Raw genomic sequence first — 27,620 nt, 5'->3', positions numbered from 1 at the left:
GATGACTTTAAACAACCCTGAATAGGATTTGAAAAGAACTGTTCTACCTCCCTGAGATTTAATGTTCCAAACAAATCATTGGTGGACTAAATTATCATAAAATGATTCAAACATTTCAGCAATATACACCTAAACTCAGGCATAGTCAGGGCACCATAACAAATTAAAATTTATCATCAAAGTAAAAAAACAAAACAAAACATGGGCTTAGAATATATGTTTTCAGACTCATGAAATGCATTTCATACCGTAACAGCATTTTATGTATAGGTACCACTCTGGGCACTGAAAACATGAAGTGGAAAACACAAATAAGGTCCCCACTCTCATGAAGCTTATATTTTAAGAGGGTAAAAAGGGAGAGAAAGACAAATATATAAACAATAAAATGAAAATAAGAGGACAATGAGATCAAGAGTAACTTGGGGGCTACTTTAGTTTGAATAATCAAAATAGTCTCTCTGAAAAGGTGATAGTTAAGTGGAAAGCTGAATTAAAAGCATTTTTTTTTTATTTTTTTTTTTAGAAATTCACGTTCATTTATTTATTTATTTATGTATGACTGTGTTGCGTCTTCATTTCTGTGCGAGGGCTTTCTCTAGTTGTGGCAAGTGGGGACCACTCTTCATCGCGGTGCGCGGGCCTCTCACCATCGCGGCCTCTCTTGTTGCGGAGCACAGGCTCCAGACGCGCAGGCTCAGTAATTGTGGCTCACGGGCCCAGTTGCTCCGTGGCATGTGGGATCTTCCCAGACCAGGGCTCGAACCCGTGTCCCCTGCATTGGCAGGCAGATTCTCAACCACTGCGCCACCAGGGAAGCCCCTAAAAGCATTTTTTAATGTGTCAACTACACAGATTTAGTAACTCAGCATTTTAGTATATGAAAACTATAATTTATGCTCAGGGAAAATAATCTACCTAGAAAACATTAAAGTGATTATTTTCCTATCAAAGAGAACCTTAGAACATCTAACAATGTAGAAGCAAACATTAAGAATCCTTTGCCCTTTTTCTTGTAGCTGTTCTTATTTTCAGACATCATGCATATGTAGGGAGAAAAATAATAAGGGACTTGTATATAACATTCTTGAAGCGACAATATTATAGAGACTAGATTAGTGGTTGCCAGGGGTTGGGTGAGGAGAGAGGGAGGAGGTTGTGGCAGGAGGGATCCTATACACACACACAGGCATGTAAAACTGGTGAAATCTGAACAAGGTACACAGATTGTATTTATGTCAATTTCCCAGTTGTAACATTGTACTATGATTATACAAGATGTTATCATTGGGCTTCCCTGGTGGCACAGAGGTTAAGAATCCGCCTGCCAATGCAGGAGACACGGGTTTGAGCCCTGGTCCGGGAAGATCCCACATGCCGCGGAGCAACTAAGCACCTGCACCACAACTACTGAGCCTGTGCTCTAGAGCCCGCGAGCCAAACCTACTGAGCCCGTGTGCCACAACTACTGAAGCCCGCGTGCCTAGAGCCCATGCCCTGCAACAAGTGAAGCCACGGCAATGAGAAGCCAGTGCACCGCAACGATTAGCCCCCGCTTGCAGCAACTAGAGAAGGCTCGCGTGCAGCAACAAAGACCCGATGCAGCCAAAAATAAATAAAAATAAATAAATTTTTAAAAAAATGTTATCATTGTGAGAAATTGGGTGAAGACTCCAAAAGAATCTCTGTATTATTTATTACAGCTGCATATGACTCTACTGTTATCTCAAAATAAAGTTTTTTTAAAAATATAAGGTGAATGTCAGATACACATTTAGGAAGCATCAGAATACTGCAAAGAAACAGCTTTCAACAAATTTCATGCACTAATCCATTGATCTAACTTAAGAACTAGTCCTCACATCCATTCTCTACATCTGCCTTTCTATTCCTGCCCTGCAAATAGGTTCATCTGTACCATTTTTCTAGATTCCACATACATGTGTCCATCAAAAAGAGTAAATTAGACTTTGAGGTTTATAGACCAAAAGTTTAGAAAATATGCATTTTTTGTATGAGGCATCTGTAATCTCAAATTGTGACCTAACTGTAAATGTACTTTAACCTTCATCATTTTCAAACCAGGACTCAGAAAATAAGCTTATACAGTTAAAAGTAAGCAAGTCAAATACACTAAGTAAATAGCAGCAACAAGAATTTCAAGTTTCCTGTATGTATTTTGAAATTAAATAATGCTAATAATACATTTTTTGGGGGGAATACATTCTTGAAACTAGGAATTAAAGAGGTTAATTTAATTTTAAAGTGAAAATGTTTCCCAATTTTCAAATGTAAAAGCTATTATTCTACATTTTTTTTAACATCTTTACAGGAGTATAATTGCTTTACAGTGTTGTGTTACTTTCTGCTGTATAACAAAGTGAATCAGCTATAAGCATACGTATATCCCCATATCCCCTCCCTCTTGAGTCCACCTCCCACTCTCCTTATCCCACCCCTCTAGATGGGTGCAAAGCACCGAGCTGATCTCCCTGTGCCATGCAGCTGCTTCCCACTAGCTATCTATTTTACATTTGGTAGTGTATATATGTCAGTGCTACTCTCTCACTTCGTCCCAGCTTAACCTTCCCCCTCCCCGTGTCCTCAAGTCCATTCTCTACATCTGTGTCTTTATTCCTGTCCTGCCCCTAGGTTCATCAGAACCATTTTTTTTTTTAGATTCCATATATATGTGTTAGCATACGGTATTTGCTTTTCTCTTTCTGTGTTACCTCACTCTGTATGACAGACTCTAGGTCCATCCACCTCACTACAAATAACTCAATTTCATTTCTTTTTATGGCTGAGTAAAATTCCATTGTATATATGTGCCACATCTTCTTTATCCATTCATCTGTCGATGGACACTTAGGTTGCTTCCATGTCCTGGCTATTGTAAATAGTGCTGCAATGAACACTGTGGTACATGACTCTTTTTGAATTATGGTTTTCTCAGGGTATATGTCCAGTAGTGGGGTTGCTGGGTCATATGGTAGTTCTATTTTTAGTTTTTTAAGGAACCTCCATACTGTTCTCCATAGTGGCTGTATCAATTTACATTCCCACCAACAGTGCAAGAGGGTTCCCTTTTCTCCACACCCTCTCCAGCATTTACTGTTTGTAGATTTTTTGATGATGGCCATTCTGACCGGTGTGAGGTGATATCTCATGGTAGATTTGATTTGCATTTCTCTAATGATTAGTGATGTTGAGCATCTTTTCATGTGTTTGTTGGCAATCTGTATATCTTCTTTGGAGAAATGTCTATTTAGGTCTTCTGCCCATTTTTGGATTGGGTTGTTTCTTTTTTTGATATTGCGCTGCATGAGCTGTTTGTATATTTTGGAGATTAATCCTTTGTCAGTTGCTTCATTTGCAAATATTTGCTCCCAGTCTGAGGGTTGTCTCTTTGTCTTTTTTATGGTTTCCTTTGCTGTGCAAAAGCTCTTAAGTTTCATTAGGTCCCATTTGTTTATTTTTGTTTTTATTTCCATTTCTCTAGGAGGTGGGTCAAAAAGGATCTTGCTGTGATTTATGTCATAGAGTGTTCTGCCTATATTTTCCTCTAAGAGTTTTATACTGTCTGGCCTTACATTTAGGTCTTTAATCCATTTTGGGTTTATTTTTTGTGTATGGTGTTAAGAAGTGTTATAATTTCATTCTTTTACATGTAAGCTGTCCAGTTTTCCCAGCAACACTTATTTAAGAGCCTGTCTTTTCTCCATTGTATACTCTTGCCTCCTTTATCAATGATAAGGTGACCATATGTGCCTGGGTTTATCTCTGGGCTTTCTATCCTGTTCCATTGATCTATGTTTCTGTTTCTGTGCCAGTACCATACTGTCTTGATTACTGTAGCTTTGTAGTATAGTCTGAAGTCCAGGAGCCTGATTCCTCCAGCTTCATTTTTCCTTCTCAAGATTGTTTCGGCTATTCAGGGGTCTTTTGTGTTTCCATACAAATTGTGAAATTTTTTGTTCTAGTTCTGTGAAAAATGCCATTGGTAGTTTGATAGGGATTGCACTGAATCTGTAGATTGCTTTGGGTAGTTTAGTCATTTTCACAATGTTGACTCTTCCAATCCAAGATCATAGTAAATCTCTCCATCTGTTTGTATCATCTTTAATTTCTTTCATCAGTGTCTTTTAGTTTTCTGCATACAGGCCTTTTGTCTCCTTAGGTAGGCTTATTCCTAGGTATTTTATTCTTTTCATTGCAATGGTAAATGGGAGTGTTTCCTTAATTTCCCTTTCAGAATTTTCATCATTAGTGCATAGGAATGCAAGAGATTTCTGTGCGTTAATTTTGTATCCTGCTACTCTACCAAATTAATTGATTAGCTCTAGTAGTTTTCTGGTAGCATCTTTAGGATTTGCTACGTATAGTATCATGTCATCCGCAAACAGTGACAGTTTTACTTCTCCTTTTCCGATTTGGATTCCTTTTATTTCTTTTTCTTCTCTGATTGCTGTGGCTAAAACTTCCAAAACTACGTTGAGTAATAGTGGTGAAAGTGGGCAACCTTATCTTATTCCTGATCTTAGAGGAAATGGTTTCAGTTTTTCACCATTGAGAATGATGTTGGCTGTGGGTTTGTCAAATATGGTCTTTATTATGTTGAGGTAGGTCCCCTCTATGCCCACTTTCTGGAGAGTTTTTATCATAAATGGGTGTTGAATTTTGTCAAAAGCTTTTTCTGCATCTATTGGGATGATCATATGGTTTTTATTCTTCAATTTGTTAATATGGTGTATCACATTGATTGATTTGCGTATATTGAAGAACCCTTGCATTCCTGGGATAAACCTCACTTGATCATGCTGTATGATCCTTTTAATGTGCTGTTGGATTCTGTTTGCTACTATCTTGTTCAGGATTTTTGCATCTATGTTTGTCAGAGATATTAGCCTGTAGTTTCCTATTTTGTGACATCTTTGTCTGCTTTTGGTATCAGGGTGATGGCGGCCTCGTAGAATGAGATGGGGAGTATTCCTCCCTCTGCTATATTTTGGAAGAGTTAGAGAAAGATAGGTGTTAGCCCTTCTCTAAACGTTTGATAGAATTCGCCTGTGAAGCCATCTGGTCCTGGGCTTTTGTTTGTTGGAAGATTTTTAATCACAGTTTCAATTTCAGTGCTTGTGATTGGTCTGTTTATATTTTCTATTTCTTCCTGGTTCAGTCTTGGAAGGTTGTGCTTTTCTAAGAATTTGTCCATTTCTTCCAGGTTGTCCATTTTATTGGAATATAGTTGCTTGTAGTAATCTCTCACGATCCTTTGTATTTCTGCAGTGTCAGTTGTTACTTTTCCTTTTTCATTTCTAATTCTGTTGATTTGATTCTTCTCTCTTTTTTTCTTGGTGAGTCTGGCTAATGGTTTATCAATTTTGTTTATCTTCTCAAAGAACCAGCTTTTAGTTTTATTGATCCTTGCTATTGTTTCCTTCATTTCTTTTTCATTTATTTCTGATCTGATTTTATGATATCTTTCCTTCTGCTAACTTTTGGGGGTTTTTGTTCTACTTTCTCTAATTGCTTTAGGTGTAAGGTTAGGTTGTTTATTTGAGATTTTTCTTGTTTCTTGAGGTAGGATTGTATTGCTATAAACATCCCTCTTAGAATGGCTTTTGCTGCATCCCACAGGTTTTGGGTCATTGTGTTTTCACTGTCATTTGTTTCTAGGTATTTTTTGATTTATTCTTTGATTTCTTCAGTGATCTCTTGGTTATTTCATAGTGTTTTGTTTAGCCTCCATGTGTTTGTTTTACAGATTTTTTTCCTGTAATTGATATCTAGTCTCATAGTGTTGTGGTCGGAAAAGACACTTGATACGATTTCAATTTTCTTAAATTTACCAAGGCTTGATTTGTGACCCAAGATATGATCTATCCTGGAGAATGTTCCATGAGCACTTGAGAAGAAAGTGTATTCTGTTGTTTTTGGATGGAATGTCCTATAAATATCAATTAAGTCCATCTTGTTTAATGTGTCATTTAAAGCTTGTGTTTCCTTCTTTATTTTCATTTTGGATGATCTGTCCATTGGTGAAAGAGGGTGTTAAAGTCCCCTACTATTATTGTGTTACTGTCAACTTCCCCTTTTACAGCTGTTAGCATTTGCCTTATGTATTGAGGTGCTCCTATGTTGGGTGCATAAATATTTACAATTATTACATCTTCTTGAATTGACCCCTTGATCATCATGTAGTGTCCTTCTTTGTCTCTTGTAATAGTCTTTATTTTAAAGTCTATTTTGTATGATATGAGAATTGCTACTCCAGCTTTCTTTTGATTTCCATTTGCATGGAATATCTTTTTCCATCCCCTCACTTTCAGTCTGTATGTGTCCCTAGGTCTGAAGTGGGTCTCTTGTAGACAGCATATGTACAGGTCTTGTTTTTGCATCCATTCAGCCAGTCTGTGTCTTTTGGTTGGAGCATTTAATCCATTTACATTTAAGGTAATTACCAATATGTATGTTCCTATTACCATTTTCTGAATTGTTTTGGGTTTGTTTTTGTAGGTCTTTTCCTTCTCTTGTGTTTCCTGCCTAGAGAAGTTCCTTTAGCATTTGTTGTAAAGCTGGTTTGGTGGTGCTGAATTCTCTTAGCTTTTGCTTGTCTGTAAAGGTTTTAATTTCTCCATCGAATCTGAATGAGATCCTTGCTGGGTAGAGTAATCTTGGTTGTAGGTTTTTCCCTTTCATCACTTTAAATATGTCCTGACACTCCCTTCTGGCTTGCAGAGTTTCTGCTGAAAGATCAGCTGTTAACCTTATTGGGATTCCCTTGTATGTTATTTGTTGCTTTTCCCTTGCTGCTTTTAATATTTTTTCTTTGTATTTAATTTTTGATAGTTTGATTAATATGTGTCTCGGCATGTTTCTCTTTGAGTTTATCCTGTATGGTACTCTCTGCGCTTCCTGGACTTGATTGACTATTTCCTTTCCCATGTTAGGGAAGTTTTTGACTATAGTATTTTCTCAGAACCTTTCTTTTTCTATTCTTCTTCTGGGACCCCTATAATTCGAATGTTGGTGTGTTTAATGTTGTCCCAGAGGTCTCTGAGACTGTCCTCAATTCTTTTCATTCTTTTTTCTTTATTCTGCTCCCTGGCAGTTATTTCCACCATTTTATCTTCCAGCTCACTTATCCATTCTTCTGCCTCAGTTATTCTGTTATTGATTCCTTCTAGAGTATTTTTAATTTCAGTAATTGTGTTGTTCATCACTGTTTGCTCTTTGATTCTTCCAGCTCCTTGTTAAATGTTTCTTGTATTTTCTCCATTCTGTTTCCAAGATTTTGGATCATCTTTACTATCATTACTCTGAATTTTTTTTCAGGTAGGGTGCCTATTTCATCTTCATTTATTTGGTCTTGTAGGTTTTTACCTTGCTCCTTCAACTGTAACATATTTTTTTGTCGTTTCATTTTTTTTTTTTAACTTTGGGTTTTATTTATTTATTTATTTATTTATTATTTATGGCTGTGTTGGGTCTTCGTTTCTGTGCGAGGGCTTTCTCTAGTTGTGGCAAGTGGGGGCCACTGTTCATCACGGTGCGTGGGCCTCTCATTATCGTGGCCTCTCTTGTTGCAGAGCACAGGCTCCAGACACACAGGCTCAGTAATTGTGGCTCACGAGCCTAGTTGCTCCGCGGCATGTGGGATGTTCCCAGACCAGGGCTCGAACCCGTGTCCTCTGCATTGGGAGGCAGATTCTCAACCACTGCGCCACCAGGGAAGCCCCTTTTTTTTTTTTTTTTTTTGATGGATGGTGCTGTATTCCTGTCTTACTGGTTGTTTGGCCTGAAACGTCCAGCCCTGGAGTTTGCAGGCAGTTGGATAGAGCTGGGTCTTGGTGCTGAGATGAGGACCTCCAGGAGGCCTCACTCCAATTGATATTCCCTGGGGTCTGAGGTTCTTTGTTAGTCCAGCGGTTTGGACTTGGAGCTCCCACCACAGGAGCTCAGGCCCAACCTCTGGCCTGGGAACCAAGATCCTGCATGCTTTGTGGAGTGGTAAAAAAAAAAAAAAAAGAAAGAAAGAAAGAAAGAAAGAAATGAGCAGTACAATATTAAAGAATAAAAAACAAAATAAAATTAGAAAGATAAAAAATATATTAGGAAAAATAAAACTATAATTGAAACAACTGCAACAAGGTAAAATAAAACCACAGCAGAAAAAAGAAAAAAAGGGGGGGGAGGGGCAACAAGCCAAAAGGAGAGATCATTAACAAAGTATAAAGAATAAAATAAAATTAGATCAGTGCTTTGTGACCACCTAGAGGGGTGGGATAGGGAGGGTGGGAGGGAGACACAAGAGGGAGGAGATATGGGGATGTATGTATATGTATAGCTGATTCACTTTGTTATACAGCAGAAACTAACACACCATTATAAAGCAATTATACTCCAATAAAGGTGTTAAAAAAATAAAATAAAATAAAGTAAAATAAAATAAAATTAGAAAAATAAAAGATGTATTAGGAAAAATAAAAATATAAAAGAATCAACAACAATGAATCAGTAAGGTAAAACAGAACCCCAATCTAAAACAGGAAAAAAGAAAAATAAAATAAAGCCTTGGCTATGGGGGCAGAGTTTAGGCAGGGATGGAACTTAGGCAGGGGGTGGGGTTTAGGGTGGGGCAGGACCTAGGCAGGTGGGGCGGGGCCTAGCCAGGGTGACATTCAAGAGTGGGGCAGAACCTCTGCTTACAACCTTCCCGGAAGGGAGAGGCAGTACTTGTTCCTGAGTTTGGAGGTAGGGCCCTGGGTGGGGGTGGGGTGGGGGCGGGGCTTGGGCTCTGCACGGCAGGAGGGAGGCTCCGAGGGCAGAGGATTAGGCCTGGGAGCCTAAGTGGACAGGGAAAGCACTGGCCCCATTCCCTTCCATTCCTTCATGCCCCTACCCACCCCCCCCGTCTCCCCCAGGGTCTCCCCCATCGCTGCTGGACCCCTCACCATGGGTGGGTCCCGCTGGATGTAGGAGCTCCTCCCCTCCCCCGGCCACCCCTCAGGGGTGCCATCCCAGAGGTCCAGACTTTACTTTTGCTTCCCCTTCCCTCCCTCTGGCTCCCTCAGGACCCGCCTGGCTGGAGGGGGCCTAGGTGGGCAGAGGATCAGGCCTGGGATCTCAACAGGTTCCTGGGGGTCCAAGTGGGCAGGGGAAACCTGGCCACGCTCCCTTTTGATCCTCTGCCCTCCCAGGGGTTCCTAATTTCCCTCTTTGGGCGTGGAATCCCTTCCCCTCCCCCAACCTCCCCTCAGGGGCACCAGTCCCGTCCGCCTCCACTTCTCCTCCCGCTTCACTCCCCCCACGCCCCACGTCCTACCCGGTTGCTGGGGGTTCCTCCCCTCCCCTTAGGTGTCTGTGGTCCCCCACCGGTGCCTGGTAGGTGCCCTAGTTGTGAGGAGACACGAATTCCGCCTTTTAAAAAATTATTGGGAAAAAACAGAAATTAAATAAGCCTAGAATCCCCTTTAAAAAAAGAGAAGAAAGAATCCTACCACACCATTTTGGCAAATTTATGAGAAACAATCAAAGCAGAATGTACCATGCAGGATAACTTTAAATAACTAATCAACTATTTTTATATAACACAAATCACTATCATCCATTACCACTCCTTGATTAATAATAAATGACCAAGAACAAAAGAACAGACTGCTGTAGCATCACCTGAAACTACTTAATCAGAGAGACTCAGAGAAGTATGATCCCATTGGTGGAATAATACTCAGATCCAACTCCTACTGTGCTATTGAACATTCAGTATTCCTGAGCAAGCTATTTAACCTCTGCACCTCAATCTTCTGAGCTGTAAAATGAGAACCATGATAGCTGCCAATTCATAAACAGGGATGCTGAAGCTTAATGTAAGATGTTGCATCTAAGCTACCACAACCCAATAGATTCCAGCAGTTCTTGCTCAAGTAAAACTTCCAAAAGTGCCAAAGTGAACCCCAAACTCTTATTGCTTTCCATTTTATCTCCAAATATGTGGACGAACATGAGAAGTTGAATATTATCACTAGAACATTTAAAAACCAATGCCTGACTCAGAGACATAGTAACTTTGTAACAGTAGCTGATTTAATGGTTATTTTATAAATGCATTAATTTGTTATATCAAACTAAATATAAATATAAGCATTCCACAGAAGTGTCACAACCCATAAAAGAATGAAATAGTAATAAGATATATCGTATCACATCATAAAATTTGTTAATTCTTATTTTGTTTCTTCCTTCTCTAGCAAAGAGAATGTACAGAACATACAAAGTGAGAGGTGAAGATGCAGACAGATACAAAAAAGGGTATAGCCACTCTAGGCCCTCCTGAACTATATGCTAAAGAAAAGCTGCAGGTGTAACCTCAGCGCCAATATTGATAGACTTTGAAAAAGTGTGGGAAATAAGAGAAGTCCTTAGATATTGACAGTCAAGTGTTATAAAAATGAGAATATCTGATCATTTCACCTTTACATACCAAGGAACACAGGTCATACACTGCTGGAAAACCTAAGTATCAAATCAATTAGCCATCTCTGGTCTAATCACACTTTCAGGGAGGACAGTTGGCTATGCCAAGAACTCAGATGTGTCAGAACAGAGGTTGTGGGGCAGGAAGATTCATTTAGAAAATGCAGGAGGACAGGAGCCCAAAAAATCTAGTACAGAGTTAACAGAGAGTACAATAATAGCTTATATGATACAACTACAAAAATATGATAGCATCACTCTGTTACACGCAATAATTATCTATGAAACACAATACAAATAAACTAAGTTATATTTCTGGATAAGAGATTTTAATTTTTTCAACAATTAAAGTGACTTTAGTTTGCATTCTAAAGTTCATTAACTATAGATTCTAGAGCTAATAGCTAAGAAACAGAAAATAGCCAGAAAGAAAAATCAACAAAGATATTCCAATGCATAATTAATAAATTAGAATATTACAGAGCAAATCAAACTCAGTCTTGCCTCTAATTTCAAAAGCCTATATGACTTTTCACAACCTTCATTTATTATTTACTATTTATCATGTGCTATAAGCAGAATAATCTTAGATATGTTTCCTGATTCTACCATGTCACCCTCCTTAAACTTGTTTATCTGGGCATATAAATATATTTCTATACTCTTCATGATTATTTTAAAATATCTAGTACCACTCCTGAAAAATAGTAATTGCCTACTCAGTAACAGAAAAATAAAAGTACTGCGTAATATTATTGTTTATCTTCATAGTCACTTTTTTTTTTTTTTTTTTTTGGCTGCTTTGGGTCTTTGTTGCTGCGCGCGGGCTTTCTCTAGTTGCGGCGAGCGGGGGCTACTCTTTGTTGCAGTGTGCAAGCTTCTCATTGCAGTGGCTGCTCTTGTTGCGGAGCACGGGCTCTAGGTGCACAGGCTTCAGTAGTTGTGGCACTCAGGCTCTGTAGTAGTGGCTTGCAGGCTCTAGAGTACAGGCTCAGTAGTTGTAGTGCACTGGCTTAGTTTCTCCGCAGCATGTGGGATCTTCCCGGACCAGGGCTTGAACCAGTGTCCCCTGCTATGGCAGGCGGATTCTTAACCAGTGCGCCACCAGCGAAGTCCCCTAGTCACTTTCTATTCTACCAATGCAGAAGCTATGAAGATGTGAGTATGTATTCCACTCGCACGCCTCTCCAGCTGACAGCTCTGCAGGTCTTTCCACACCAGCTTACTTTAGTTCTCTTCATCTCACATACGGATCTTTAAAATTCCCTTTTGCCCATTTTCTGGATATACTCAATGGCAACAGAGCCATTACAGCCATTTTTATATGGCAAATTTCTTGAACAAGAATCATACCATAATCCTACCATAATCATAAAGGTCAAATGCATCAGTGCTTCTCCAGGGAAGTCTTTCCATGCAGTAATGAGCCATTTTTCTTTAGGAATCAAAATTTCACTCTGTTGAGTAAATGACTGCTCACATGCAGACGTTTCTCACTCTGAGTCAGTCAACTATGCCATAACCTTCTCTTTTCTCATTTTTTTTTGAAATCTGCAAGCTTTTACATATATATGATTGCAGTGCTTGATGTAGAGCCCTGCTGATGGAAAAGCACTCACATATTTGTTGATTTATCAAAAATCTGTACTTGGAATTTTAAAAACTTCCATATTAGTAATAAATAGAGCTCTTCCTATAGTGAATTTCACCATATTCAGAGCAATCCCTTTGGTTCTTGTTTATCAGACACAGTGGACTCACACATGTACAAAATAGCCTAACTTCAAAGTTATTTATTATAGCATTGCTAGCAAAATATTGGAAACATTCAAATGTCCTTTGATAAAGGACTAGTGGTACATCCATACAGTGGAATACTATGCAACAATTGAAAAATGAAAAGACTTTTTTTTTAACTGAAACAATCTCCTAGATATTGTTAGGCAAAAAAAATCAAGGTATAAAAGAGGAGTGAAATTATATTTATCTATAATATACCAAATGTTATACACTAAATATATTTATATATAATATACTAAATGTTATTATATATGTATATTTTATATATTTAATTTATACAGACTCATACATCTCTGAAAGGATACTCATTGTAGGGAAATAAGTGTCAAGAGGACAGGGACAAAAGGAAGACTTTTTCACTATATACCCTTCTATTTTTAAATTACGTACCAAACACAATTATTATCTATTCAAAAAATAATTAAACTTTAAAAGAATATATAGTGTGGTAGTTACATACAAAGGCTCTGTAGATAAAAAGACCTGAGTTTAAGTCCCAGCTCTACCATTTACTAGTGTGTGACCTTAGGCAAGTTCTCCAAGCCCCAGTTTTCTCATCTGTAAAATGGGGGTAATGATAGTTACTGTGAGAATCAGAGCAAATCAAGTATATAAATCACTTAGCATAGTTCCTGGAAACTATTATTATTCAATGTTCTATTTAAATGGTACTGTAGACTTGGAAGTCACAAAGTTACAGTCATCATGAATCATTTTTTTCTCTTATTTTCAGTGAGCAAATTTTGTTAGTTCTTCTTTCAAAAAGATACAGCATCCAACCATTTATGTCCATTGTATAACCACTAGAGATTGGCCCAGACCCTGAAGTATTAGCTAAAGACTTTGAATTTCATAAGAAAGTCAGTTAGAAGCCCCTGCATATTTGCCACTATATACAGACATATCTATATAATCTCTACTCTACTAAATACCAAATGCCATCAATTTATATCTGTATTCCCACTTTACTGTTTATAAAGTATTTTCAAACACTTTAGTTCAATTCCTGGAATTGCTTCTTGGAAACAGAAGGTCCATTAAAGGACATTCTAATTTTTCAACAACTATGAAACAAGCAGAGCAGGCATTTTTGTTCCTCTTTTGTAGATAAACATTTTTAGTTGAAGAGTAACCTATTAAATATGAATTTAAATAATAAATTAATTAAATGAAAGCCAAAGAAGAGGAGTGACATGCCAAAGGCCACATGCTTTACAAGAAAAAAAAAAATGCCTAGATTTCAGATCTTCTCATTTCAGCACTCATTTCACCTACAGTCTTGACAGGAAATGTCTCTCTTACCAGGACATCATCAAGCATACTGTTCTTCCCGTACCTAGAAGGCTCTTACCTATGCCAACCAAGACTTTGTTCACAGAAGCTTCCCTGGATCTGGTAGCCCCAGGTCTCTGAATTCTATCTACTGCCACAGCAAACAACTTAGGCCCACACTGATTATATCTACAAGGATGACCTACAAGCACCTCAAATTCAACATGTTCACAGCAGTAACATATTCACGGCAGTAACTACCTTGCCTCGTTCCTCCACCATCAACCTTTGCCTGGACTTGCTCTTCCACCTCCACCTCCACCTCCTGGGACCCCTACTTCAGTGAATTGTCCCACCATCACCCACATGGGAAACCATAAATCTAAGAGTGATGCTACTCTCCTCCCTCTCCCTAAATCCACCAATCCTGCTTCTACCTCTAACTATGTATAGAATGAATCCGCTTCTCTTCAGAATGGATGTAGAGCAGGAGAAGAGAGAGAACTGGAGAAGAGGGCCCATGCCTAGTCCCCCAGACTTCCAGGACTGGAGAGCAGTGACTGAGAGGTCTGACCCAGGCACCAAAATAGCATGGTTCAAATCCCAGCTTAGGCACTTACCAGCTCTCTGACCTTGGGCATATTACTGAACCTATGTCTCATTTTTCTCATCTGTCCAGTTGAGAAAATACTAGTAGCTATCTCATAGGATTATTGTAAAGTGCAAAAGAATTAATATAAAGTGCTTAGAATAATGTCTGGTATACTTTATAGTATACACTACTATTTCCAACAGAAGCATGTTTTATTTTTAATGTCATAAGATATTTGCTCCACAATGGTGTAAAATCCAAGTTTTTCATCAAGACAGAAAATCAAAACATAGTCCAATGTCCAATTAATCTGAGTCTCCATCCCACTTAAAGTTTTAGTCACGTTGTGCCTATGGCTATGTCCCTACTGTACAACGGCAATATCTCTTACCTAGATTACTATACCAGCCTCCAATTAATTGATCTCTTTATCTCCAGCCCTCTCCAATATATTCTCCAAACTGCAGCCAAAATGATTTTTCTAAAATGCGTATCTACGTATGCCGTTCTCCTACTTAAAGCCCTTCAATCACTCCCTATTACTTTGAATTAAAGTCTAGATTTTTTTTTAACATGGCTTAAAGAGCCCAATATGATATGTGTGATATGGTCTCAAGCTTCATCCTTATCTACCTTCCCACTCCACCATCTAGGCTCCTGTCATCACTCTTTCCATTCCTAAAATTCTTTCAGGTCCCACACCTCTCAGGTCCAGGCTTTTATATATATTATGTCCTCTGCTTGAAACACCATGCCCCATCACTCTTCCTCTTACCTGCATAATTGCTACCTACCCTTCAGTCTTAATTTAGATGCCGCTTCATCCAAAAAACACATCTCCTGGCCCCCAAATCTGGATTAGGTGCCCTTCCTATGATTCAAGCAGTACCATATACTTCCCCTATCACAGCACTTTTCTCAACTGCCTATTTGCTTATCTATATTCCCCCATCAAACTATAAGCTGTACAAAGGTAGAGACCACACCTCTCTTTCATCCCAATGCTCACCACAATGCCTGCCATGTGGCAGGTGTTTTATTAAATATCTGTTGAATAAATTAATATCACAAATGGGGCTCCAGAAGGTTCATGAATATTCTGCAAACAACATTAAGTGTAAGGATTTTTTAAAACTCAAGTAAATAAAATACTAATAAATACAGAAGTTGAAAGTCTTACAGAGAGACTCAATATGACATAGAATCTAATCATTATGACTGTCCAGTGACCAGGTCAGAATCTTTGGGAAACAGCAAAAGCGGCCTCTCTGAAGAATATAGGTAGAAATAGTTTCCAGTAATACAGACACAAGAAATCATGAGCAACAGTATATCTCCTGCTAAGCCTCTGGAAACCAAAAAAATAAATCTATCATAGGAAGTCTTTTAAAAATATAAAATACATGCTTCAATCTCCTGGCCAACTGTAAGTTCTACCACACTGAACTGAAAAATCAACGCCTAAAATCCATGCAGATTAAACACACTGACAAGTAAAAAATTAATAAATATTCAATCTCACCTCTACCTTAACAGTCAATTTTCAATTCTCTTATTTTCCCCACCTCCATACACAAAGTAAGCTTCTCCATCCTCTATACCTGGTAGCAATTTATATACAGCTCTGGTATTACTTTTATCACACTCTATCATATTACTTAAGTACCTCTCCACCACCAGACTCTCAGGAAGACAGAGGTGGTGTCATTAATTCATCATTGTATCTTTAAGGCTATCACTGCACATAGTAGGTTTTTGGTGTTTGTGGAAAGGAGAAAAAGGAAGGAAGAGAAAGGGAGAGAAAGAGCAATCTATTTATACAAGTATGTCAAAAGGTAGTAGTTGAAGTGGTAGAGAACGCCCACAGATGTAAGGAAAAGAAGCCTGAAAGAAGTTAAATTTCTAAAAGTTAACATGCAGATAATTCAGTGAACTTTAATATTAATTAATAATAGAAATAAGGACTACTCATTCTCATCCAATGGCAGTCTACAAGAAAGCTTACAGAATAAGGAGCTCCATGTAGACTTCTTTATGTAGCCTATGTAGAAGCACAGAGCACCCCCCCCCCATCCAAAAGAAAAGGAGGAAGAGGAGGGGGGAAGAGCAGAAATGGGAAGAGAAAAATAAAAAAATTGTTCCATGCCCCACTCGGTGTCTAGGAAGTCAAAGTGATTCAAACACTTCAAAAACGGTTGTCCATGGCCAATATTATTAATATTTTGAGAAAGATGCATGAGGATGTTTTACTATTGGGGGAGAGAAAAATGTTGGATATTCTCAACAGAAATTCATTGTCATATTTTCACTTAGCAACAGGACTCTAAAATGTTCAAACATGAAGTGAAAAATTCATTTGTTCAGTGTTTGTAACAGATACTCAAATATTTGAAAAATCATTATTTCAACATTAAATATCACTATTTACATTACACAGTATGAAGGCTGGAGTTAGAAGAAAAGACCATCATGTGGAAGATTTGCTTTTAGCAGAGTCAGACAATCTGTTCATTCTCCAAGATGCCAAGAATTTACCTCGCTCCCCAATAAACTTAAAGACATTCCCCATATACTCTAATACCAATAGCCCGGGCTGTGTAAGAGTTCGTGGAAGAGAAATGTAATCTGCTATCATCACGTATGCAATGAAAAGTATAAAAGAATTCTAAAAGTCCTATAAAACTTGTATCTTTCCCACCAGGGAAATTCTCCCAGCACAGTGACTTTCTTTTTCATAATACCAAATCAAAGCTTTAATAGCATCCACGTTGTGCTTAGGTTCAGCCCAGAAAACAGACTTCTCTAAAGACTTTGGAAAAGAAACCCAACACTTAGATGGAGCCTTATCACTTCAGAAGAAGGTCTATTCCGAAAGAGAACCATCTGTCCCTGAAGGCTGAGCTCATTCCAAAGAGAAGATATGTAACTTCCCCCTTTTTATTAATTTACTGGCATGATAACTCACATCAATTTAAAGGCATTTCATCCACAATGAGCAAACTGTTTGAAAGCTAAATGCACTAAATCTTCTTTCAAGGGGCCTGTAAGTATTTTTTGAACTCTTAGTGGTTTGCACTTAATGTTTTATTTTAAAATCAGTTTAATCATTTCCTAAAGCCAGTATTTCTTCAGGAAGATGGATTTCATTTTACCTCCATATCTATTACCCCAGGTCAGAATTGCAATGAATTGTGATTCCATTTGAAACCACTAATACTGCACTCAAAAATCCAATCAGTAAGGGAGTCTGAAAACACAATTTTCCAAAACGACTATAGCGCTCCTACTTCCTATTCTTAAATATCTAAGACACTAATTGAATGTCCATACTATTTTATTTATAGATCTTTCTCAAATACTCTCACAATAAAATCACCAGTTTTTAATTCCCACTTCCACAAAAGCTCTTTTTTTTTGGCTTTATTTTGAAGACTTAACAACTGTATTTTTTAAATCAGTTTGATAAATAAATGTTCAAAAAAAATGTTCTTATGAGACTAAGAAGTCTCTACAGCATATAGCTTGATATGTTTTATAACAGCAGGAAGAGAGGACAAAACTATGAAAGTATAGTAACACTCAATTATACAAAACAGATGTATGAATATGTGTATAAGTATACATGTGCATGGGATATATATCCACTTTGTGAATTATCTACGAAAACAATTTAATGTCAGGCAGCTTTTATCCACCATGTCTTCTTGGCTATGGTATGATCATGAATATAAAATCAATCATATAAATCACTAAAGCAAAACCTAGAATGGAGAAGTAGCCACGTCATAGTATCAGGCAATCACAGAATCCAGAAATTGGAAAGAACATCAAAGGACATCTGATACAGCATGGAATTTCTTTCATAGATCTAATGAATGCTGACATGGACATTGTTAAAAGTTTTCCAACGACAGGGAGCCCATTCTTTACCTTCCCCAAGAAGCTCATTTCATCAGACTCCAGTGACAGGATGTTTCTCCTCATATCAAGCCAAAATTATCTTCCTATAAATCCTCCTGTCAGGTAGTGCCTAGTCTGTTCTTACAGATATTCCTAGTCCATCTTTAACAGGTCTCTGTGTTCTAGATATGAAGGAAATGAACATGTTTCCCCGGTCATATTTCCTAGAGGCTAGCCATCTTTTCTACATCCCCAATACCCTCAGCTGTCCTTCATATCATTTAAAGACCCTTAACCATCCCAGGCACTTCAGTCTCCTCTTGGTGAAATTCAATTTGCCAGTATCTCTATTAAAAAACGGCATCTAGAACTAAAAATCATACTCCACAAATTATTACCAACATTTATTCACTAGGAAATAGATATTTGGGAAAGAGTCAAACCAAAGAACCCTCTGCTTCCTAGGGAGCAAGTCTTAACGTATACAACGGAAATGGCTAGATAAACAGAAAATATAAATCAATGCTATCCAAAGATAGTGATGAGAAAAATGGGGGCGGGAGGGGGGAGTTTAAAATACAGTGTCATCAAGCTATTCATTCTGAAAGAAATTAAACCACACTATGTGCTAGTCCACAACCTAAATTACCTGAGAACTGGTAATGCTAAAGTAATATGACCAAAACTTTCTAAATTTGCAATAAGCACGGTTATATATAGTCATAGCCTTTAAAATAAATTACTTTTAATCTCATCTAAAGAATCAAATGAAATCAAAATACTGGATGTAATTAAGACTGTTTAGTTTCCCTGGAGATTATACGAATCAGACATGTTAAGCATTCTAGGAATGAAACATTTGATACAATTAAGAAAATCCTATTGAAAAAAATTAGTCTGTAAAACAGAGATAATATGGGGCTAAGGAATGGCTTATTAATTACTCATTCAATTCTGAGTATAATAAATACAGCCATTACCATTTCAATTCACTAGTGGCTGAGCTCAGAAAGCTAAAACACTGCCACTCAATCTGCCTCCAGAATCTATTGATCTAATCAGTATAGTCACTGCCTGCTTCATTTATTGAATCACAGAATTATTTTAGGCTGAAAGGAATTTAGATGAAAAAAAAAAATGTTAGTAAGAAGGAGGACCAAAATTAAAGACCAAATCTGGTACCTTGTCTCCTATACTTGAACAACCCTTCAAATACTTGAAAGCAGCTGTCATACCCTTCCTCCCCGCCCTAACCAATCTTCTTTCCAAGGCCAGTTCCTTCAATGACTTATACTACAGGGAGGATCTCAGAACAAAGTCCTATATAAGTGACCTCTGGAAATTCAGACATGTTCTTTCATGTCTGACGGGCCAGCTTAGACTGTGTCTTGAGGGGACAAATGAGTGGCTATCGGGAGGAGGCTGCCCCCAACCAGATGAAGCGTCTTGAGCCCCACTCTTCAACCCCTCAGTTACTCTGCATAAGGCAAGCAAGAGGGACCTGAGACATACAGCCCTGGAGCAGAGCCAATCAGTAAGTGACTATGGAAGAAGATCAGAAGAGACGCTATGACTATGCCAACATCAGAAACACCAGGGGACAGCACCTCCAGTTCAGGGGCCTTCCCCTATACCTGGCCTTTCTCCAATAGCGCTCTCTCCACTAGGTCTCAGCCAACCTAATGGGTCTTTCCTGTTTCTGACTAAGCCCTGGGGCAAACAGGACAGAGACTCCTCCAGAGAGTATATAGCCACAGAGGGAGCTCTCCATGAGGATAAGGTCATAATCCCAAAGTAGACAGGCAAGTAACCTAGGATGATATTAAAGTGGCAGGATGCTATAACAAGAGAAGCAGGATGGCAAAAGCCCAAAATATCAGACGCTTGGGGGAAATGCTAAAGACAAAAGACAAAGAAAAGCATTTTTTTAAGCTAGGCTTAAAATACGAAGAATAAAACCAAAACAGTTGTTAGTTCTTAACTACAAATTATGCTTCTGTCTTCTCCATCCAAACTGACCTCAAATCTCAGCCCAGCATAATAGGCTCTTTGTAAAGCTGGGCACTGCTGGCCTGTCAGTCATTGTCTTCTATTATTCCCCTGGATATCAGCTTCCTTAACGACCTACACTCTTCCCCACCTCCAGGCTTTTGGGTCTGCTGCTCATCCTGCCTCAGATTCCTTTCCCCTTCAGCTCATCCTCCCCTGACTGCCCCAAGCAGACTAGGAAGTACTCTCCTATAGCTCCGATAGCACCAATCCATGTGTCTCTTCCAGCACCTCCCACGGGATATGATCATTTCTTGGTTTGCTTCCCTCCAAAACAGACTGTAAGCTCTCAAAGACTGTATCTTCATATTCCAAGAATCTAGCATAGTGTCTGGCTCTTAATTTAGTAAGTGAATGAATCAAATGAGGGAAGTAGGATAAGTAAGGTGACAATCATGTGCCAGGCTTTGTCTCATGTATGTCTTTTATCTCTTCTCTACTGACTAATGACAGACATACAGAGAACAGTGCCTGAAACACATTAAGTGATCAATAAAAACCGACTGAATAAATCAAGTGAATAAACATGAAAAGAGCTTTGACAGATTCAGCAAAGTGATATAGTCATGAGTATGAAGATCCCTTCCAGTGCTAAGATTCTATGGAGTTTTAAAAAACTGTACTTATACAAATTTCCCAGAAGATTTGGAAAAGAAAAAAGGGAAACTAGCATTTATTGAGGAGCTATAAATTTGTTAGGCACTTTATATATGATATTTGATCTGTTTTTCATAATAATCCTGGGAAGTTGGGATTATAATCCCCATTTTACAGATAAAGAAACCAAAGATAGAGATGCAGAGACAAAATTTGAACTCAGGTGAGCCTGACCCCAATCCTAATCTTTTCCCACACTGCACACATGAATCCCTGGGAGAAACACAATTCTCCCTTCCCTATCACTCCATTCCAAGGAAAAGGAGTTCTGAAACAAGCCAAGGCTCAATCAGGTCATGATTCCAGAGGGTAGAGCTTTCAATGGGAAGTATGAAGAGGTGAAAAAGCTCTACCTTCCCTTAAGAATACCCCTCTTTTCCTTGTCAAAAGGTTCACAACTCTTCCCATGTTCCTCCCTTGAGTCTGGAAGGAAAATTTTAGGACCTCTCCAGCTTATAAAGGGCCTCTCCAACGCCTCTTTTACTCTTCCCGGTCCCCAAAAGGTCAAGTGGCAATCAAGTTATAATTCAGAGGAATGATGGCAAGGAGAGAGCTATGGGTCTACTTGAGAGGCCTTAGATTAGAGGGGGAAGCAGCCCTGAAGCTTACACATCCCCTGCAAGCCTATTCACCAAGTTATAAGCCTACATACAAATGGTAACCAAAGTCCTAACTAGCAATACAGATATTTCTTTGCCTAGAATGTCTTCTGTGTAGGATGGTGGCATCTAATTGAGGTGACAAGGAATCAGCCAAATTTTGTTTCCCCAAAACATGACTCACAAGTTGACTTAAACAAATAACGTGAGGTGTACAACAAATGGCCCTGGGACAACTGGTTATCCTCATACAAAAGAATTAATTTGGACACCTACATCACACATATACAAAAATTAACTCAAAATGGATCAAGGCCTAAATACTAGAGCTAAAACCACAAAACTCTTAGGAAAAAAACATACGAGTAAATCTGACCTTGAATTAGGCAACAGTTTTTTAGATATGTCATCTAAAGCCAAATGACCAAAGTAAAAACAGATAAATTGAACTTCATAAAATTAAAACTTTTTTTCCTCAACGGACACTACCAGGGACTTCCCTAGCAGTCCAGTGGTTAAGACTCCGTGCTTCCATCACAAGGAGCATGGGTTCAAACTAAGATCCCACATGCCACAGGGTGAGGAGGCCAAAAAAAAAAAAAAAAAGACCCTATCAAGCAAGCAAAAAGACAACCTACAGAATGGGAGGAAATGTCTGCAAATCATATGTCTGATAAGGGTCTAATATCCAGAATATATAAAGAACTCCTCCAACTCAAGAATAAAAAGAGAATCCAAATTTAAAAAATAAAGAAGTTAAATAGATACTTCTCCAAAGAAGATATACAAATGGCCAAAGATGTTCAACATCATTAGTCATCAGGAAAATGCAAATCAAAAGTATAATGAGGTACCACTCCACACCTACTCAGATGGCTATAATCAAAATGATAGACAATAACAAAGCGTTGGGGATGGTATGGAAAAATGAGACGACTCATACATTACTGATGGGAATGCAACATGGTGCAACCACTTTGGAGAGCAGTTTGGCAGTCTTCAAAACGTCACACATAGAGTTACTGTATGACCAGCAAGCCTACTCCTAGATATATACTCAAGAGAAATGAAAAGATATGTTCACACAAAAACTTACACACAGATATTCATAGCGGCATCATTCATAACAGCGAAAAAGAAAAAGAAGAAACAACCAAAATTGCCATCTACTGAGGAATGGATAAAAACAATGTGGTATAACCATATGATGGAATTTTATTTGTTTATAGAAAAGAATGACGGACTAATACATTCTACGACAGAAACGATTCTTGAAAACATCATGCTACATGAAAGAAGCCAAATGCAAAAGGGCCCATACTGTATGATTCCATTTATATAAAATGTCCATAATAATAGGCAAATCCATAGGGAAAGAAAGTAGATTAGTGTTTGCCAGGGGCTGGGGGAGGGGAGAATGAAGAATGACTGCTAACAGATGTGGGGTTTCTTTTTTGGGGCGATGAAACATTCTAGAATTAGATAGTGGTGATGATTGCAAAACCTTGTGATATACTAAAAACTTAATTTTACACTTTAAAAGGATGAATTATATGGTATGTTAATTATATCTCAATAAAAAAAGGTGAGCTGCAAGTATAAAAATGAGCTAAGTGTACACATTATAACATATGTACCATCAAAGAGATAAAACAGAAGAGCAATTAAGTTAACTTGAAAATCACTGCTGGACATTGGTGTTTACTTTCATAATAACAAATATGAGAAGTATTACATTTTATTGCCATAAACTGCACACCAACATCAAGAAGATAGGAAAAATTAATTTGATTCCATGAAAAACATCCAAGGATAAATATTTGCTTTCTTCCCAATATCTCAGCTGGTTGGAAGCTGAGCTCCCTGGAGCAGATATAAGAGCCTCTATGTTAGATTTGCTGACAGCAAACAGACTTGAAAGAATTCAAGTATAAGAAACTGAGCCTCAGACACGCTGCCTTTGGTAAATGGTAAATGGATTCTCTCCCAGCAAGCTCTGTCACTGCAGACAAGCATTCCACCATGATAACGACAAAGTAACAGAGTAGAAATTTCAATTACCAGCATCTCAACCTTAGAGACTGGATGAACATCTTCCATAAGGCTTTTCTCAGATTCTCTGAATGAATATGTGTGAGTCCAAATGACCAGTTTTTCCAGGTGAACACAGTTCATGTTAAGAATACTGAATCACAAGCACACTTTGTACACATACAATGTAAAAGTAAAAACATAAGACAATATTCTAGAACTATGCCTGGAACATAGTAGGCACCCAATAAATACTTGTTGAATAACGTTTATATAGTTAATAATATCTACTACATAATTTAGATCAAATACTAAGGCAAACAGTAGCAGTATTTCTAAATCAACTTATCTTCATCAATAAAGTTGTTTTTTTCTTGCTTTATTCCTGATGTTATACCACACCCTTATTGAGAGTCAAACTGAAAAGTCAATGGTTCTTAAGAAAGATAATTAGTCTATCATAAGTAGAAAGGATATTCTGATTAATTCTAAAAGTTATTGCCCCTCATCTTACAAACCTTCCTGAAATAAAACAACTTTGGGTTAATAAAACTGCAGGAATTTGTGAGGTGGTTAGTCTTTCATGTACCCTAAGATTTATTTTAGTTAATAAACTAAGAAAAAGATATATTGATACAGTTTAATAATAAGTTGTTTACTCTTCACATTCTGGAACCCTAAGACAGGTCCAAGCAAAACACAATTCACCTCATTGATCCCTATTGGAGCTCAGTAGGAAGGGAAATTCTTTCTGAAGCACATATTAAAGCACACTAACTTACCAATGCCTAGAAGGTCAGCAATTAATTCTGCATTACATTTTCCCTTTTTAAAGCCTCTTTTAAAAACAGGGAAATAATTTCTTAGAATCTAACAACTGTGGGTGCTTGAAATACTATATAGAATCATCAGATGGATAAAAGAAGTAGAAAATCTCTTCAGAGATCACATCTTTTCCTCTTTCAGGACACTTCTAAAAGTCTCTAAGGATACCATTCTACGAGTTCACGATCTATGACAGACTGTCAGAAAAAGTCTTCGTCAGTTTCTTTTACAGCAGTATAAGCTCTTATCTTCTATCTTCAAGGAGACATGAAGATGACATGAGTATCACCCTTTACATCATCATCTTTTAGGTTTTTTATTGGAAATCACAATGCTCAATTCTCTTTCACTTTCATTAACTCTTCCTTGATTTGCTGACATCACAAAATAACATTTTTAAAGAAACTGTAGTTTAACTGGTCTCTGCATGAAAAAGACTTTCTAAGCATAAAAAGCAATGAATCAAAAAAGAAAAGGTTAACAAGTAAACAACATAAAATTGTTTTAATTTCTATAAATCAAAAGCCATCATAAATTAAAAGAAAAGGCAACTGTAGGAGAAATGCCCCAATATGACAAGCAAGGGATAATATCCTTACTCTATAAAAAGTTCACACAAATCAGCGTCTGGCCAAGACAAGTGCCCCCTACCCCGTCCCGCATTCCCCTCCTCATCCGTACAAGAAATTGCTAGGCCCCTACAAAAAAAAAAGAGGTTACAGCTTCTTTCTCCCAGCTTTCAGAATCACTGTGCCTTTCTTCTGCCTTAGTCCTTTGCCTCCTACCCGGATGCCCTTTTTCTTCTCAGCCCTGTTAGCCAGGAGATTCAGATAAACAGCCTGATCTTGATTTCAGATTTTCCCCAAGATCCAGCCTCTGAAACACTGCTTTCTACATTGCTCTGTAACCAGTAGGCAAGTAACAACTCACCCCAGGCTCCAGGGATACCTTATCCAACTAATTGCAGCCAAAGCCCAACATACTGGCTCCTGCCTGGGCTGGGGAGGCAGAAATCAAACAATTAAACAATTAAGAAAAAAACTGAGACTCCAATATAAAAACCATCAAAGAGCTTGTGCAGGCAATCTAATAGCTAATAAGATTTTTAATGCTTTAACACATTAATAATGGAAGATGTGAGTTACAATGAGGTACTATTTTTAATCTGTGAAATTTGCGAAGATTTTTAAAAAATAATGTTAACACAGGTGTCATAAAACTGATAGCAGGATGGTAAACTGGTATACTCTTTATAAAAGTGGCAGCATGTGTGAAGAGCATTCATCTGTCCTTTGACCCTGTAATGTCATTTTTAGGAATTGATCTTCAGTAATCAAAAATCTAGTCAAAAGATTTAAGTATAAAGATATTCATCTCTACATTTTTGTACGTGAAATGTAACTATCCAACAGTAAGTAAATTGCAAATAAATTATGCTTTATCCACAGTGTGGATTATTATGGAGCCAATAAAAATGATATAGTAAGAGCTGACTATTCTATAGCACTGATTAAGGACCACTGACTGTCCTAAGCAGTTAACATGTATTCACTCATTCACTCCTCCAACAACATAAATGGAAACTGTGAGGCAGGTAGGTGCTAGTATCATCTCCATTTCACAGGTGAGAAATCGGAGGCACAGAGAAGTTACGTAATTGGTTCAAGGTTACACTGGCACAGACTCACATGCCCTTTTCTGAAATTCTAAAATCCAAAAAGCTCTGAACACCAAATTTGTGGCAAATTCATTTGTTGGCAAAACCTGACCTGAACTGAAGCAAAAGTATGTATAGTCTTTACTTACCCCACTTTGAGTGAAGTTATCTTGCTAAAGAAAACAATGCGTTTGATTACAGAGTGCTGCCCCAGACCCCACGAGAAGGGATGCAGTTTATACACCATGTTGTCTTTCTATAATCTGAAAAATTCTGAATTTTAAAGCACAGATAGCCCCACGAGTTTCATATAAGGAATTGTGGCAGAGCTGAAATTCAAATCTATGCATCTGCTTGGCTCTGGAGTCTATGCTCTTAACCACGATGGTTATTTTAAGAGCCTGTTTAATGGCATGGGAAAATGCTTATAATTAAAATATTTAAGTATTTATTAGCTACATATGATGTGTCAGACACACAGACAAAATTAAAATTGGGACAATGCTACTAAGGACAGATAACTGGTGTCAGAAGAGCCTATACCCTAAAGGGGCTTGTCCTAGACAGACTGGTTGGTCAGTGGCAGTTTTCCTGAGGAACCATCTGATCTGAGAAGTGAAGAATGAGCAAGAGTTAACGAGAAGAGGGAAGAGCATACCTGGAAGGAGAAGAGCATATGCAAAGCCCCTGCAGTAGGAGGGAAAACGGAGACAAAGGACTCAGAGTCAGTGTAACTGGAACACAGAGAACCAAGAGAGCCTAGTGTAAGATAAGACTATAGAGGAGGTAGATGCTACAGGACCTTATAGGTGGAGTAACCATTTGCCCCAGTTTGCCTGAGGGACAGTCCCAGTGTAAATAATAGCACTCTCTTTTACTCTCAAAGGTATCTTGGTCTATATGATAAAATATATGGCCATCCAATTTATCGGCCACATTAAAGAGTTGTACTTTTATCCTAAGAGCAATAAGAAATCCTGATGGATTTTAAGCGGCAGGGGGGCAGAAGAAGGGTATCGTAATGAAATTTTAATTTTCAAAAGATTAATCTTGCTACAGGGCAAAGAATAGACAAGAATACTGAAAGGACAGGGTGAATACCTTTAGACCAGTTTGGAGGCTACAACAGGAGACCAGGCAAGAGACAATGGCAGCTTGGTCTAGGGTGACAGTGGTAGAGACAGAAAGAAGTGGATGGAATTGAGTTTGGTTTGAATATAAACAGACCTTGATGATGATTTGCACATGGAAAGAGAGTCGAAGACTTCTGGCTTGCAAACTAAATGGTGTTATGATTCACTAGAGATTTACATGAGCTAGAAATTTAAATATGTGAGGCATCTGCATAGCAGCTGTAATTTGAAGCGGGGGAGCCTGGAAGAGTGTCTAAAACAAGAAAAGTTTAGGTTCAAAACTTGCTGATGCTTCTTTCCATTGGCAGAGCCCTCTTCCGATGCATGACCCTATTTTCTGGTTGAATATTGGAGCTGTTTGGTGGTTAGACAAAAGAGAAGGTCCCCCTTGCCTGGTGATACGGGACAGGGGGAATCAAACCACGTGCAGCATGTAAACACCCGTTACAACTAAACCCCAAGTGCTTGATATTTACTGTTCACAACGCAGTCTCACATACAGGCTCCTTGGAGCCCACAACACTTTGTGAGAAAATGTGGTCTGCATTTACGGATGAGGAAACTGAGGTAGAGCGCTTAAATTACCTGTCTACACAGAGGCTGCTCTTATGCCATACTATCTCCTC

Source organism: Balaenoptera acutorostrata, chromosome 9, assembly GCF_949987535.1.
Source record: "Balaenoptera acutorostrata chromosome 9, mBalAcu1.1, whole genome shotgun sequence".
In the NCBI taxonomy this organism is placed as follows: Eukaryota; Metazoa; Chordata; class Mammalia; order Artiodactyla; family Balaenopteridae; genus Balaenoptera; species Balaenoptera acutorostrata.
The sequence above is the reverse complement of the archived record's forward strand: the minus strand, read 5'-3'. Positions refer to the sequence as shown.